This window comes from Leptodactylus fuscus, chromosome 8 (genome assembly GCF_031893055.1).
Source record: "Leptodactylus fuscus isolate aLepFus1 chromosome 8, aLepFus1.hap2, whole genome shotgun sequence".
NCBI lineage: Eukaryota > Metazoa > Chordata > Amphibia > Anura > Leptodactylidae > Leptodactylus > Leptodactylus fuscus.
The window spans coordinates 98,030,631-98,046,440 of NC_134272.1; the positions used below are offsets into that span (position 1 = coordinate 98,030,631).

Below are 15,810 nucleotides of genomic sequence, written 5' to 3' on the forward strand. Positions count from 1 at the left end.
TTCATCTTCCTCTTATTTGGTGACCGCTATACGGGGCGGTGGGGGTGGGGGTGGGGCTGGTGTATTGGGATAAATATAACAGTCCGTGGAGTCTCATCTTCCTCTGGTTTGGTGACAGCTGGACACGTATTGGGCAGCGATCTCCACAGTGGCCTCTTCTTCTCCCAGTAGGATGTAGAGTTTCCTCTTCTCGTCTGCAGATATGAAGTCTGGGATGTGGGCAGAGAGTCTTTGGTAGTAGACGGCCCTCACAGCTGAGTATTTGGTGCAGTGTAGCAGGAAGTGGGTCTGGTCTTCTAGGGCCCCCTGGTCACAGTGCTGGCACAGTCTCTTCTCCCGTGGCTTGTACGTCTGCCTGTATCGCCCCGTCTCTATCTCTAGGTTGTGGGCGCTCAGTCTGTACCGGCTCAGGGTCTGTCTGTGCTTGGGGTGGCGTATTCTCTCCAGGTAGGTGGCCATGGTGTAGTCCCTTTGTAGGGATTGGTACACATTGGTGAGTTTCTTGGAGTTATTTATTGCGCTTCTCCATTCCTCAATGTACCGCTCTTTGTCTCTCTCAATGACTCCTTTTATTTGAGCCTTGTTCAGGGCATGTTGGGGGTTTTGGCAGATGGCTGATGCTTGGTTGGGGGTTATCAGTTTTTCTCTGGGCTCTGTGGCTCAGCCAGGCTTGGTGGTGGTAAGAGCCAGGACTGCTGCCCTGTATGTGAGTCCAGAATGATAGCGCCCTCTTCTGTATGGTGAGCCATAGGGGGAGTCTGCCTAGCTCTGCCCTGCAGGCTATGTTGGTGGTGTTGCGATGGACATGGAGCAGGTATTTGCAGAACTCCAGGTGGAAAGTCTCTTTTGGGCTGGAATCCCACTTTGACTGGTCTATCTATCTATCTATCTATCTATCTATCTATCTATCTCCTATCTATCTATCTATCTATCTATCTATCTATCTATCTACCTCCTATCTATCTATCTATCTATCTATCTCCTATCTCCTATCTATCTATCTATCTATCTATCTATCTATCTATCTTAGGGTCAGTGTTACAGTTAGGGTTACGAGCAGGGTTATTGGTAGGGTCAGTGTTACAGTTAGGGTTACGAGCAGGGTTATTGTTGGGGGTCAGTGTTACAGTTAGGATTACGAGCAGGGTTATTGTTGGGGGTCAGTGTTACAGTTAGGGTTACGAGCAGGGTTATTGGTAGGGTCAGTGTTACAGTTAGGGTTACGAGCAGGGTTATTGTTGGGGGTCAGTGTTACAGTTAGGGTTACGAGCAGGGTTATTGTTGGGGGTCAGTGTTACAGTTAGGGTTACGAGCAGGGTTATTGTTGGGGGTCAGTGATATAGTTAGGGTTATGAGCAGGGTTATTGTTGGGGGTCAGTGATACAGTTAGGGTTACGAGCAGGGTTATTGGTAGGGTCAGTGTTACAGTTAGGGTTACGAGCAGGGTTATTGTTGGGGGTCAGTGTTACAGTTAGGGTTACGAGCAGGGTTATTGTTGGGGGTCAGTGTTACAGTTAGGGTTACGAGCAGGGTTATTGTTGGGGGTCAGTGTTACAGTTAGGGTTACGAGCAGGGTTATTGTTAGGGTCAGTGATACAGTTAGGGTTACGAGCAGGGTTATTGTTGGGGGTCAGTGTTACAGTTAGGGTTACGAGCAGGGTTATTGTTGGGGGTCAGTGATACAGTTAGGGTTACGAGCAGGGTTATTGTTGGGGGTCAGTGTTACAGTTAGGGGTTATGAGCAGGGTTATTGGTAGGGTCAGTGTTACAGTTAGGGTTACGAGCAGGGTTATTGTTGGGGGTCAGTGATACAGTTAGGGTTACGAGCAGGGTTATTGTTGGGGGGTCAGTGATACAGTTAGGGTTACGAGCAGGGTTATTGTTGGGGGTCAGTGTTACAGTTAGGGGTACGAGCAGGGTTATTGGTAGGGGTCAGTGATACAGTTGGGGTTACGAGCAGGGTTATTGTTGGGGGTCAGTGATACAGTTAGGGTTACGAGCAGGGTTATTGTTGGGGGTCAGTGATACAGTTAGGGTTACGAGCAGGGTTATTGTTGGGGGTCAGTGTTACAGTTAGGGGTACGAGCAGGGTTATTGGTAGGGTCAGTGTTACAGTTAGGGTTACGAGCAGGGTTATTGGTAGGGTCAGTGTTACAGTTAGGATTACGAGCAGGGTTATTGTTGGGGGTCAGTGATACAGTTAGGGTTACGAGCAGGGTTATTGTTGGGGGTCAGTGTTACAGTTAGGGTTACGAGCAGGGTTATTGGTAGGGTCAGTGTTACAGTTAGGGTTACGAGCAGGGTTATTGGTAGGGTCAGTGATACAGTTAGAGTTACGAGCAGGGTTATTGGTAGGGTCAGTGTTACAGTTAGGGTTACGAGCAGGGTTATTGTTGGGGTCCGTGATACAGTTAGGGTTACGAGCAGGGGTATTGTTGGGGGTCAGTGTTACAGTTAGGGTTACGAGCAGGGTTATTGTTGGGGTCCGTGATACAGTTAGGGTTACGAGCAGGGTATTGGTAGGGTCAGTATTACAGTTAGAGTTACGAGCAGGGTTATTGGTAGGGTCAGTGTTACAGTTAGAGTTACGAGCAGGGTTATTGTTGGGGTCAGTGATACAGTTAGGGTTACGAGCAGGGTTATTGTTGGGGGTCAGTGATACAGTTAGGGGTACGAGCAGGGTTATTGTTGGGGGTCAGTGTTACACTTAGGGTTACGAGCAGGGTTATTGGTAGGGTCAGTGTTACAGTTAGGGTTACGAGCAGGGTTATTGTTGGGGTCAGTGATACAGTTAGGGTTACGAGCAGGGTTATTGTTGGGGGTCAGTGTTACAGTTAGGGTTACGAGCAGGGTTATTGTTGGGGGTCAGTGATACAGTTAGGGGTACGAGCAGGGTTATTGTTGGGGGTCAGTGTTACACTTAGGGTTACGAGCAGGGTTATTTTGGTAGGGTCAGTGTTACAGTTAGGGTTACGAGCAGGGTTATTGTTAGGGTCAGTGATACAGTTAGGGTTACGAGCAGGGTTATTGTTGGGGGTCAGTGATACAGTTAGGGTTACGAGCAGGGTTATTGTTGGGGGTCAGTGTTACAGTTAGGGTTACGAGCAGGGTTATTGTTGGGGTCAGTGATACAGTTAGGGTTACGAGCAGGGTTATTGTTAGGGGTCAGTGATACAGTTAGGGTTACGAGCAGGGTTATTGTTGGGGGTCAGTGTTACAGTTAGGATTACGAGCAGGGTTATTGTTGGGGGTCAGTGTTACAGTTAGGATTACGAGCAGGGTTATTGTTGGGGTCAGTGATACAGTTAGGGTTACGAGCAGGGTTATTGTTAGGGTCAGTGATACAGTTAGGGTTACGAGCAGGGTTATTGTTGGGGTCAGTGATACAGTTAGGGTTACGAGCAGGGTTATTGTTGGGGGTCAGTGTTACAGTTAGGATTACGAGCAGGGTTATTGTTGGGGGTCAGTGATACAGTTAGGGTTACGAGCAGGGTTATTGTTGGGGGTCAGTGTTACAGTTAGGGTTACGAGCAGGGTTATTGTTGGGGGTCAGTGTTACAGTTAGGATTACGAGCAGGGTTATTGTTTGGGGTCAGTGATACAGTTAGGGTTACGAGCAGGGTTTATTGTTAGGGTCAGTGATACAGTTAGGGTTACGAGCAGGGTTATTGTTGGGGGTCAGTGATACAGTTAGGGTTACGAGCAGGGTTATTGTTGGGGGTCAGTGATACAGTTAGGGTTACGAGCAGGGTTATTGGTAGGGTCAGTGATACAGTTAGGGTTACGAGCAGGGTTATTGTTGGGGGTCAGTGTTACAGTTAGGGTTACGAGCAGGGTTATTGGTAGGGTCAGTGTTACAGTTAGGGTTAGGAGCAGGGTTATTGGTAGGGTCAGTGATACAGTTAGGGTTACGAGCAGGGTTATTGTTGGGGGTCAGTGTTACAGTTAGGGTTACGAGCAGGGATATTGGTAGGGTCAGTGTTACAGTTAGGGTTACGAGCAGGGTAATTGGTAGGGTCAGTGTTACAGTTAGGGTTACGAGCAGGGTTATTGTTGGGAGTCAGTGATACAGTTAGGGTTACGAGCAGGGTTATTGGTAGGGTCAGTGTTACAGTTAGGATTACGAGCAGGGTTATTGTTGGGGGTCAGTGTTACAGTTAGGGTTACGAGCAGGGTTATTGTTGGGGTCAGTGTTACAGTTAGGGTTACGAGCAGGGTAATTGGTAGGGTCAGTGTTACAGTTAGGGTTACGAGCAGGGTTATTGTTGGGGTCAGTGATACAGTTAGGGTTACGAGCAGGGTTATTGGTAGGGTCAGTGTTACAGTTAGGGTTACGAGCAGGGTTATTGTTGGGGGTCAGTGTTACAGTTAGGGTTACGAGCAGGGTTATTGTTGGGGGTCAGTGTTACAGTTAGGGTTACGAGCAGGGTTATTGGTAGGGTCAGTGTTACAGTTAGGGTTACGAGCAGGGTAATTGGTAGGGTCAGTGTTACAGTTAGGGTTACGAGCAGGGTTATTGTTGGGGTCAGTGATACAGTTAGGGTTACGAGCAGGGTTATTGGTAGGGTCAGTGTTACAGTTAGGGTTACGAGCAGGGTTATTGTTGGGGGTCAGTGTTACAGTTAGGGTTACGAGCAGGGTTATTGTTGGGGGTCAGTGTTACAGTTAGGGTTACGAGCAGGGTTATTGGAAGGGTCAGTGTTACAGTTAGGGTTACGAGCAGGGTTATTGTTGGGGGTCAGTGTTACAGTTAGGGTTACGAGCAGGGTTATTGTTGGGGGTCAGTGTTACAGTTAGGGTTACGAGCAGGGTTATTGGTAGGGTCAGTGTTACAGTTAGGGTTACGAGCAGGGTTATTGGAAGGGTCAGTGTTACAGTTAGGGTTACGAGCAGGGTTATTGTTGGGGTCAGTGTTACAGTTAGGGTTAGGAGCAGGGTTTTTGTTGGGGGTCAGTGTTACAGTTAGGGTTACGAGCAGGGTTATTGTTGGGGGTCAGTGTTACAGTTAGGGTTACGAGCAGGGTTATTGGTAGGGTCAGTGTTACAGTTAGGGTTACGAGCAGGGTTATTGGAAGGGTCAGTGTTACAGTTAGGGTTACGAGCAGGGTTATTGTTGGGGTCAGTGTTACAGTTAGGGTTAGGAGCAGGGTTTTTGTTGGGGGTCAGTGTTACAGTTAGGGTTACGAGCAGGGTTATTGTTGGGGGTCAGTGTTACAGTTAGGGTTACGAGCAGGGTTATTGGTAGGGTCAGTGTTACAGTTAGGATTACGAGCAGGGTTATTGTTGGGGGTCAGTGTTACAGTTAGGGTTACGAGCAGGGTTATTGGTAGGGTCAGTGTTACAGTTAGGGTTACGAGCAGGGTTATTGGTAGGGTCAGTGTTACAGTTAGGGTTACGAGCAGGGTTATTGTTGGGGTCAGTGATACAGTTAGGGTTACGAGCAGGGTTATTGGTAGGGTCAGTGTTACAGTTAGGATTACGAGCAGGGTTATTGGTAGGATCAGTGTTACAGTTAGGGTTACGAGCAGGGTTATTGGTAGGGTCAGTGTTACAGTTAGGATTACGAGCAGGGTTATTGTTGGGGGTCAGTGATACAGTTAGGGTTACGAGCAGGGTTATTGGTAGGGTCAGTGTTACAGTTAGGGTTACGAGCAGGGTTATTGTTGGGGGTCAGTGATACAGTTAGGGTTACGAGCAGGGTTATTGTTGGGGGTCAGTGTTACAGTTAGGGTTACGAGCAGGGTTATTGGTAGGATCAGTGTTACAGTTAGGGTTACGAGCAGGGTTATTGGTAGGGTCAGTGTTACAGTTAGGGTTACGAGCAGGGTTATTGTTGGGGGTCACTGTTACAGTTAGGGTTACGAGCAGGGTTATTGTTAGGGTCAGTGTTACAGTTAGGGTTACGAGCAGGGTTATTGGAAGGGTCAGTGTTACAGTTAGGGTTACGAGCAGGGTTATTGTTGGGGTCAGTGTTACAGTTAGGATTAGGAGCAGGGTTATTGTTGGGGGTCAGTGTTACAGTTAGGGTTACGAGCAGGGTTATTGGTAGGGTCAGTGTTACAGTTAGGGTTAGGAGCAGGGTTATTGGTATGGTCAGTGATACAGTTAGGGTTACGAGCAGGGTTATTGGTAGGGTCAGTGTTACAGTTAGGGTTACGAGCAGGGTTATTGTTGGGGGTCACTGTTACAGTTAGGGTTACGAGCAGGGTTATTGTTGGGGTCAGTAAAACAGTTAGGGTTACGAGCAGGGTTATTGGTAGGGTCAGTGTTACAGTTAGGATTACGAGCAGGGTTATTGTTGGGGGTCAGTGTTACAGTTAGGGTTACGAGCAGGGTTATTGTTGGGGTCAGTGATACAGTTAGGGTTACGAGCAGGGTTATTGGTAGGGTCAGTGTTACAGTTAGGGTTACGAGCAGGGTTATTGTTGGGGTCAGTGATACAGTTAGGGTTACGAGCAGGGTTATTGGTAGGGTCAGTGTTACAGTTAGGATTACGAGCAGGGTTATTGTTGGGGGTCAGTGTTACAGTTAGGGTTACGAGCAGTGTTATTGTTGGGGGTCAGTGATACAGTTAGGATTACGAGCAGGGTTATTGTTGGGGTCAGTGTTACAGTTAGGGTTACGAGCAGGGTTATTGTTGGGGTCAGTGATACAGTTAGGGTTACGAGCAGGGTTATTGGTAGGGTCAGTGTTACAGTTAGGGTTACGAGCAGGGTTATTGTTGGGGTCAGTGATACAGTTAGGGTTACGAGCAGGGTTATTGGTAGGGTCAGTGTTACAGTTAGGATTACGAGCAGGGTTATTGTTGGGGGTCATTGTTACAGTTAGGGTTACGAGCAGGGTTATTGGTAGGGTCAGTGTTACAGTTAGGGTTACGAGCAGGGTTATTGTTGGGGGTCAGTGATACAGTTAGGGTTACGAGCAGGGTTATTGTTGGGGGTCAGTGTTACAGTTAGGGTTACGAGCAGGGTTATTGGTAGGGTCAGTGTTACAGTTAGGGTTACGAGCAGGGTTATTGTTGGGGGTCACTGTTACAGTTAGGGTTACGAGCAGGGTTATTGTTAGGGTCAGTGTTACAGTTAGGATTACGAGCAGGGTTATTGGTAGGGTCAGTGATACAGTTAGGGTTACGAGCAGGGTTATTGTTGGGGTCAGTAAAACAGTTAGGGTTACGAGCAGGGTTATTGGTAGGGTCAGTGTTACAGTTAGGGTTACGAGCAGGGTTATTGTTGGGGTCAGTGATACAGTTAGGGTTATGAGCAGGGTTATTGGTAGGGTCAGTGTTACAGTTAGGGTTACGAGCAGGGTTATTGGTAGGGTCAGTGTTACAGTTAGGGTTACGAGCAGGGTTATTGGTAGGGTCAGTGTTACAGTTAGGGTTACGAGCAGGGTTATTGTTGGGGTCAGTAAAACAGTTAGGGTTACGAGCAGGGTTATTGGTAGGGTCAGTGTTACAGTTAGGGTTACGAGCAGGGTTATTGTTGGGGTCAGTGATACAGTTAGGGTTATGAGCAGGGTTATTGGTAGGGTCAGTGTTACAGTTAGGGTTACGAGCAGGGTTATTGTTGGGGGTCAGTGATACAGTTAGGGTTAGGAGCAGGGTTATTGTTGGGGGTCAGTGATACAGTTAGGGTTACGAGCAGGGTTATTGTTAGGGTCAGTGATACAATTAGGGTTAGGAGCAGGGTTATTGTTAGGGTCAGTGATACAATTAGGGTTAGGAGCAGGGTTATTGTTAGGGTCAGTGATACAGTTAGGGTTACGAGCAGGGTTATTGTTGGGGGTCAGTGATACAGTTAGGGATACGAGCAGGGTTATTGGTAGGGTCAGTGATACAGTTAGGGTTACGAGCAGGGTTATTGTTGGGGGTCAGTGATACAGTTAGGGATACAAACAGGGTTATTGGTAGGGTCAGTGATACAGTTATGGTTATTATTATTATTATTATTGTTTATTTATATAGCACCATTAATCCCATGGTGCTTTACATTTGGGGGTTACATACAATTCACAAAATATACAGGTACATATACTAACAATGACCGGCTGGCACAGTGGGGTAGAGGGCCCTGCCCGCGAGGGCTTACAATCTATGAGGGAAGGGGGTAGAGACAGAAGGAGAGGGGGAGACTGTACAGATGGGGGTGCGGTGATAGTGTTATTGGGGGGTGTAGGCCTTCCTGAATAGGGGAGTCTTCAGGGCCTTCTTGAATCCTGTGATTGTGGGGGTCAGTCTTATGTGTCGTGGTAAGGAGTTCCAGAGTATGGGGGAAGCACGGGGGAAGTCTTGGAGACGGTTGTGTGAGGAGCGGATGAGAGCGGAGTAGGAGGTCATTGGAGGATCTGAGGTTACGTGTGGGCAGGTAGCGGGAGATGAGGTCAGAGATATATGGAGGGGACAGGTTGTGGATGGCTTTGTATGTTAGCGTTAGTAGCTTGAACTCAATTCGCTGGGCTATGGGTAACCAGTGGAGGGACTGGCAGAGGGGAGCGGCCGATGAAGATCGGGGGGTGAGGTGGATTAAGCGAGCAGCACAGTGTAAGGTGGACTGGAGGGGGACGAGGGTGTTTGCTGGGAGTCCATGCAGAAGGGTGTTGCAGTAGTCTAAGCGGGAGATTATGAGGGCCTGGACGAGCATCTTGGTAGTTTCTGGGGTGAGGAAGGAGCGGATTCGGTGGATGTTCTTGAGCTGGAGGCGACAAGAGGTGTTGAGGGTTTGAATATGTGGTTTGAAGGATAGGTCAGAGTCCAGGGTAACCCCAAGGCATCGGGCCTGTGGGACAGGGGTAAGTGGGGTTCCATTAACTTTGATAGATGGGTCAGGTGGAGGGGCCATACAGGATGGGCTGAAGATGATAAACTCTGTTTTCTCCATGTTGAGTTTGAGAAAGCGGGAGGAGAGGAAGGAGGCTACGGCTGCTAAACAATCTGGAATTCTGGCCAACAGGGAGGTAATGTCTGGTCCAGAGATGTAGATTTGGGTGTCGTCGGCATAGCAATGGTACTGAAAGCCATGAGATTCTATGAGTTGGCCCAGGCCAAGGGTGTAGATGGAGAACAGGAGGGGTCCTAGGACGGAGCCTTGGGGGACACCTACAGAGAGAGGGCGAGGTGAGGAGGTGGTGTGCGAGTGGGAGACGCTGAATGTGCGGTCGGTGAGGTATGAGGAGATCCAGGAAAGGGCCAGGTCTGAGATACCAAGGGATGAGAGAATTTCTAACAGGAGGGAGTGGTCAACTGTGTCAAAGGCAGAGGAGAGATTGAGGAGGAGGAGGACAGAGGAGAGGTCAAGGAGGAGGAGGACAGAGTAATGGCGCTTGGCTTTGGCGGTTAGCAGGTCGTTAGTGACTTTTGTTAGGGCAGTTTCAGTGGAGTGCCGGGGTCTGAAGCCTGACTGAAGTCTGTCAAAGAGCAGGTTGGACGAGAGATAGGAGGAGAGTTCTGAGTGGACGTGTTGCTCGAGAAGTTTTGAGGCGTATGGGAGCAGTGAGATGGGACGATAGTTGGCTGGAGAGGACGGGTCCAGGGACGGTTTCTTAAGTATAGGAGTGACAGTGGCGTGTTTGAAGGCAGAGGGGAAGGATCCATTGGTTAGGGATAGATTGAAGAGATGGATTAGGGCTGGAGTGATAACTTCAGTGAGTTTGGGGATGAGATGTGATTGAATCGGGTCGAGCGCGCAGGAGGTGAGGTGGGATTTGGAGATTAGGGAGGAGAGTTTTTCATCAGTGATGGAGGAGAAACAGGTCAGGGATGGGGAGCAGCGAGTAGTTGGGTGGATGGATTGTCGGGAGAGTAGGGTGAGGCTGTCTCTGATGGTGTCAATTTTAGTTTTGAAGTAGGAGGCGAAGTCGTCATCTGAGATAAGTGATGTCGGAGGGGGGGCGGGAGGACGGAGGAGGGAGTTGAAGGTGGAGAATAGTTGTTTGGGGTTGCGAGAGAGTGCGGATATGAGTGTGGTGAAGTAGACCTGCTTGGCGGCGGTGAGTGCGTTCTTAAATGTGAGAACTGCCTCTTTGTACCTGAGGAAATCCTCCTGGGAGTGGCTTTTCTTCCAGAGGCGTTCTGCAACCCGCGAGGCACGTCTCAGTTTTTTTAGTCTGGTCAGTGTGCCAGGGTTGTCTATTGGTTGGTCGGGCTCTGGAGTTTGTGTAGGGGGCCACAGAGTCCAGGGCTGAGGTAATGGTGGTATTATAGAAGGCAGCAGCGGCATCTGTGTCCTGGAGTGAGGAGATGTCAGCGAGTGGTAGGAGAGAGTCTGAGAGGGTGCAGGTGTCAATGCGGTGGAGGTTCCTGTGGGGGCGCGTTGGTTTAGAGGTTGGGGTGTCTATTGGAGAGGGCAGAGAATGTCAGCAGGTTGTGGTCAGAGAGCGTGGATGGAGAGTTAGAGAGGTTGCATATGGAGCAGAGGCGTGTGAATATTAGGTCTAGTGTGCCCCCTTTATGTGGGTGGCAGAGGAGGACCATTGGGAGAGACCAAAGGAGGCGGTGAGGGACAAGAGACTGGAGGCGGAAGGGTGGTCTGTGTTAATGGGGATGTTGAAATCCCCCATGATGATGGTGGGGGTGTCTGTAGATAGGAAGTGTGTGAGCCAGGTGGTGAAGTGGTCGATGAAGGCAGCGGTAGGTCCCGGCGGTCGATATATGATGGCCAGTCGGAGGTTGGCGGGTGAGTAGATACGAACAGAATGCACTTCAAAGGAGGGGGGGGGTTACGAGCAGGGTTAATGTTGGGGGTCAGTGATACAGTTAGGGTTACGAGCAGGGTTATTGGTAGGGTCAGTGTCACAGTTAGGGTTACGAGCAGGGTTATTGGTAGGATCAGTGATACAGTTAGGATTACGAGCAGGATTATTGGTAGGATCAGTGATACAGTTAGGGTTACGAGCAGGGTTATTGGAAGGGTCAGTGTTACAGTTAGGGTTACGAGCAGGGTTATTGGAAGGGTCAGTGATACAGTTAGGGTTACGAGCAGGATTATTGGTAGGATCAGTGATACAGTTAGGGTTACGAGCAGGGTTATTGTTGGGGGTCAGTGATACAGTTAGGGTTACGAGGAGGGTTATTGGTAGGGTCAGTGTTACAGTTAGGATTACGAGCAGGGTTATTGTTGGGGGTCAGTGATACAGTTAGGGTTACGAGCAGGGTTATTGTTAGGGTCAGTGTTACAGTTAGGGTTACGAGCAGGGTTATTGTTGGGGGTCAGTGATACAGTTAGGGTTACGAGCAGGGTTATTGTTAGGGTCAGTGTTACAGTTAGGGTTACGAGCAGGGTTATTGTTAGGGTCAGTGTTACAGTTAGGGTAACGAGCAGGGTTATTGTTAAGGTCAGTGTTACAGTTAGGGTTACGAGCAGGGTTATTGGTAGGGTCAGTGTTACAGTTAGGGTTACGAGCAAGGTTATTGTTGGGGGTCAGTGATACAGTTAGAGTTACGAGCAGGGTTATTGTTAAGGGTCAGTGTTACAGTTAGGGTTACGAGCAGGGTTATTGTTGGGGGTCAGTGTTACAGTTAGGGTTACGAGCAGGGTTATTGGTAGGGTCAGTGTTACAGTTAGGGTTACGAGCAGGGTTATTGTTGGGGGTCAGTGATACAGTTAGAGTTACGAGCAGGGTTATTGTTAAGAGTCAGTGATACAGTTAGGGTTACGAGCAGGGTTATTGTTAGGGTCAGTGATACAGTTAGGGTTACGAGCAGGGTTATTGTTGGGGGTCAGTGATACAGTTAGGGTTACGAGCAGGGTTATTGTTGGGGGTCAGTGTTACAGTTAGGGTTACGAGCAGGGTTATTGTTGGGGGTCAGTGTTACAGTTAGGGTTACGAGCAGGGTTATTGGTAGGGTCAGTGTTACAGTTAGGGTTAGGAGCAGGGTTATTGTTGGGGGTCAGTGATACAGTTAGGGTTACGAGCAGGGTTATTGTTGGGGGTCAGTGTTACAGATAGGGTTACGAGCAGGGTTCTTTTTGGGGTCAGTGATACAGTTAGGGTTATGAGCAGGGTTATTGGCAGGGTCAGTGATACAGTTAGGGTTACGAGCAGGGTTATTGTTGGGGGTCAGTGATACAGTTAGGGGTACGAGCAGGGTTATTGGTAGGGTCAGTGTTACAGTTAGGGTTATGAGCAGGGTTATTGTTGGGGTCAGTGATACAGTTAGGGTTACGAGCAGGGTTATTGGTAGGGTCAGTGATACAGTTAGGGGTACGAGCAGGGTTATTGTTGGGGATCAGTGTTACAATTAGGGTTACGAGCAGGGTTATTGTTGGGGGTCAGTGTTACAATTAGGGTTACGAGCAGGGTTATTGGTAGGGTCAGTGTTACAGTTAGGGTTACGAGCAGGGTTATTGTTGGGGTTAGTGATACAGTTAGGGTTACGAGCAGGGTTATTGTTAGGGTCAGTGATACAGTTAGGGTTACGAGCAGGGTTATTGTTGGGGGTCAGTGATACAGTTAGGGTTACGAGCAGGGTTATTGTTGGGGGTCAGTGTTACAGTTAGGGTTACGAGCAGGGTTATTGTTGGGGGTCAGTGTTACAGTTAGGGGTACGAGCAGGGTTATTGGTAGGGTCAGTGTTACAGTTAGGGTTACGAGCAGGGTTATTGGTAGGGTCACTGTTACAGTTCGGGTTACGAGCAGGGTTATTGTTGGGGGTCAGTGTTACAGTTAGGGTTACGAGCAGGGTTATTGGTAGGGTCAGTGTTACAGTTAGGGTTACGAGCAGGGTTATTGGTAGGGTCAGTGTTACAGTTAGGGTTACGAGCAGGGTTATTGTTGGGGGTCAGTGTTACAGTTAGTGTTACGAGCAGGGTTATTGTTGGGGGTCAGTGTTACAGTTAGGGTTATGAGCAGGGTTATTGTTAGGGTCAGTGTTACAATTAGGGTTACGAGCAGGGTTATTGGTAGGATCAGTGTTACAGTTAGGGTTACGAGCAGGGTTATTGTTGGGGTCAGTGATACAGTTAGGGTTACGAGCAGGGTTATTGGTAGGATCAGTGTTACAGTTAGGGTTACGAGCAGGGTTATTGGTAGGGTCAGTGATACAGTTAGGGTTACGAGCAGGGTTATTGTTGGGGGTCAGTGATACAGTTAGAGTTACGAGCAGGGTTATTGGTAGGGTCAGTGTTACAGTTAGGGTTACGAGCAGGGTTATTGTTGGGGGTCAGTGTTACAGTTAGAGTTACGAGCAGGGTTATTGTTGGGGTCAGTGATACAGTTAGGGTTACGAGCAGGGTTATTGGTAGGGTCAGTGATACAGTTAGAGTTACGAGCAGGGTTATTGTTGGGGTCAGTGATACAGTTAGAGTTACGAGCAGGGTTATTGTTGGGGTCAGTGTTACAGTTAGGGTTACGAGCAGGGTTATTGTTGGGGGTCAGTGTTACAGTTAGGGTTACGAGCAGGGTTATTGGAAGGGTCAGTGTTACAGTTAGGGATACGAGCAGGGTTATTGTTAGGGTAAGTGTTACAGTTGGGGTTACGAGCAGGGTTATTGGTATGGTCAGTGATACAGTTGGGGTTACGAGAAGGGTTATTGTTGGGGGTCGATGTTACAGTTAGGGTTACGAGCAGGGTTATTGTTGGGGGTCAGTGATACAGTTAGGGTTACGAGCAGGGTTATTGGTAGGGTCAGTGTTACAGTTAGAGTTACGAGCAGGGTTATTGTTAAGGGTCAGTGATACAGTTAGGGTTACGAGCAGGGTTATTGTTGGGGTCAGTGATACAGTTAGGGTTACGAGCAGGGTTATTGTTGGGGTCAGTGTTACAGTTAGGGTTACGAGCAGGGTTATTGTTGGGGTCAGTGATACAGTTAGGGTTACGAGCAGGGTTATTGTTAAGGGTCAGTGATACAGTAAGGGTTACGAGCAGGGTTATTGTTGGGGTCAGTGTTACAGTTAGGGTTACGAGCAGGGTTATTGTTGGGGTCAGTGATACAGTTAGGGTTACGAGCAGGGTTATTGTTGGGGGTCAGTGTTACAGTTAGGGTTACGAGCAGGGTTATTGGAAGGGTCAGTGATACAGTTAGGGTTACGAGCAGGGTTATTGTTGGGGGTCAGTGTTACAGTTAGGGTTACGAGCAGGGTTATTGTTGGGGGTCAGTGATACAGTTAGGGTTATGAGCAGGGTTATTGGAAGGGTCAGTGATACAGTTAGGGTTACGAGCAGGGTTATTGGTAGGGTCAGTGTTACAGTTAGGGTTACGAGCAGGGTTATTGTTGGGGGTCAGTGTTACAGTTAGGGTTACGAGCAGGGTTATTGGTAGGGTCAGTGTTACAGTTAGAGTTACGAGCAGGGTTATTGTTAAGGGTCAGTGATACAGTTAGAGTTACGAGCAGGGTTATTGGTAGGGTCAGTGTTACAGTTAGGGTTACGAGCAGGGTTATTGTTGGGGTCAGTGATACAGTTAGGGTTACGAGCAGGGTTATTGTTGGGGGTCAGTGTTACAGTTAGGGTTACAAGCAGGGTTATTGGTAGGGTCAGTGTTACAGTTAGGGTTACGAGCAGGGTTATTGGTAGGGTCAGTGATACAGTTAGGGGTACGAGCAGGGTTATTGTTGGGGTCTGTGATACAGTTAGGGTTACGAGCAGGGGTATTGGTAGGGTCAGTGATACAGTTAGGGTTATGAGCAGGGTTATTGTTGGGGTCAGTGATACAGTTAGGGTTACGAGCAGGGTTATTGTTGGGGTAAGTGTTACAGTTAGGGTTACGAGCAGGATTATTGTTGGGGTCAGTGTTACAGTTAGGGTTACGAGCAGGGTTATTGTTGGGGTCAGTGTTACAGTTAGGGTTACGAGCAGGCTTATTGTTGGGGTCAGTGTTACAGTTAGGGTTACGAGCAGGGTTATTGTTGGGGTCAGTGATACAGTTACTGTTACAAGCAGGGTTATTGGTAGGGTCAGTAATACAGTTAGGGTTACGAGCAGGGTTATTGTTGGGGGTCAGTGATACAGTTAGGGTTATGAGCAGGATTATTGGTAAGGTCAGTGTTACAGTTAGGGTTACGAGCAGGGTTATTGTTGGGGTCAGTGTTACAGTTAGGGTTATGAGCAGGATTATTGGTAAGGTCAGTGTTACAGTTAGGTTTACGAGCAGGGTTATTGTTGGGGGTCAGTGTTACAGTTAGGGTTACGAGCAGGGTTATTGTTGGGGGTCAGTGATACAGTTAGGGGTACGAGCAGGGTTATTGTTGGGGGTCAGTGTTACACTTAGGGTTACGAGCAGGGTTATTGGTAGGGTCAGTGTTACAGTTAGGGTTACGAGCAGGGTTATTGTTGGGGGTCAGTGATACAGTTAGGGTTACGAGAAGGGTTATTGTTGGGGGTCAGTGATACAGTTAGGGTTACGAGGAGGGTTATTGTTAGAGTCAGTGATACAGTTAGGGTTACGAGCAGGGTTATTGTTAGGGTCAGTGATACAGTTAGGGTTACGAGCAGGGTTATTGTTGGGGGTCAGTGATACAGTTAGGGTTACGAGCAGGGTTATTGTTGGGGGTCAGTGTTACAGTTAGGGTTACGAGCAGGGTTATTGGTAGGGTCAGTGATACAGTTAGGGTTACGAGCAGGGTTATTGGTAGGGTCAGTGATACAGTTAGGGTTACGAGGAGGGTTATTGTTAGAGTCAGTGATACAGTTAGGGTTACGAGCAGGGTTATTGTTGGGGGTCAGTGATATAGTTAGGGTTACGAGCAGGGTTATTGTTGGGGTCAGTGTTACAGTTAGGGTTACGAGCAGGGTTATTGTTGGGGGTCAGTGATATAGTTAGGGTTACGAGCAGGGTTATTGTTGGGGTCAGTGTTACAGTTAGGGTTACGAGCAGG

General features: G+C 48.4%; 1 protein-coding gene across 1 annotated transcript in view; it reads left to right on the forward strand.

The window, feature by feature from the left end:
• The window catches only part of DPP10 (dipeptidyl peptidase like 10), a 206,770-nt gene that overhangs the window by 560 nt on the left and 190,400 nt on the right, over window positions 1-15,810 (forward strand). The window lies entirely within an intron of this gene.